Source organism: Exserohilum turcica (genome assembly GCF_000359705.1).
Source record: "Exserohilum turcica Et28A unplaced genomic scaffold SETTUscaffold_24, whole genome shotgun sequence".
NCBI classification, from domain to species: Eukaryota; Fungi; Ascomycota; class Dothideomycetes; order Pleosporales; family Pleosporaceae; genus Exserohilum; species Exserohilum turcicum.
The window spans coordinates 10639-11234 of NW_007360070.1; the positions used below are offsets into that span (position 1 = coordinate 10639).

At 45.3% G+C, this 596-nt stretch overlaps 1 non-coding gene across 1 annotated transcript; it reads right to left on the reverse strand.

The window, feature by feature from the left end:
- Window positions 1-504: 504 nt before the first annotated feature.
- On the reverse strand, window positions 505-592 carry SETTUDRAFT_t145. Its single transcript has one exon. It is a non-coding gene; the product is annotated as a tRNA-OTHER (tRNA).
- Window positions 593-596: the final 4 nt, after the last annotated feature.

Consider the following 596-nt stretch of genomic DNA (forward strand, 5'->3'; position numbering starts at 1 on the left):
AATACGAGACGGTCTTCTACTTCGGCTTGCTATTGTGGGAAGGTGGGGTCTTTCCTATCGCTTAATTGGCTAATAGTGGATGAGATAAGACGGCTTAGTTGGCCACGTGGAGCCTCGGGGGTGGTGGACAGGAACCTCGGTAATTGGCTCGGAGGTTGTCCTACCGTTGTCGGTGGGGATTTGGTAGTATTATTATTATTATTATTATTATTGTAGTTTAACGTCCTTTCTCAGCCCAAAGGGCTATATCAGACGTGCAGGCTTAAGGCCTGCAAGTAACTACGTAGGCTAGAATTTAATCTAGGTACAAATTGAGTAGGTACAATGTAGGGGGTTATCTAAATGAAGGTGAGGCTCGTAGCCTAGTAGTTTTTTAGTGAGTAACTCTCTCAGATCTTTCACTTTAAATGAGTCTTCCTCTCAAGTTTTAACGAGTAACTCTCTCAGTCGAATAGGTAGTTTAATGAGTAACTCTCTCATGTGGGTGGACCATAAATATGGTTGTGAGGGGAGAAGGATTCGAACCTTCGATCTTTGCTGACGTGAGACAGCAGAAAATTTTCCAGGCGCTCCACCACTGCGCCATCCCCCCGGGG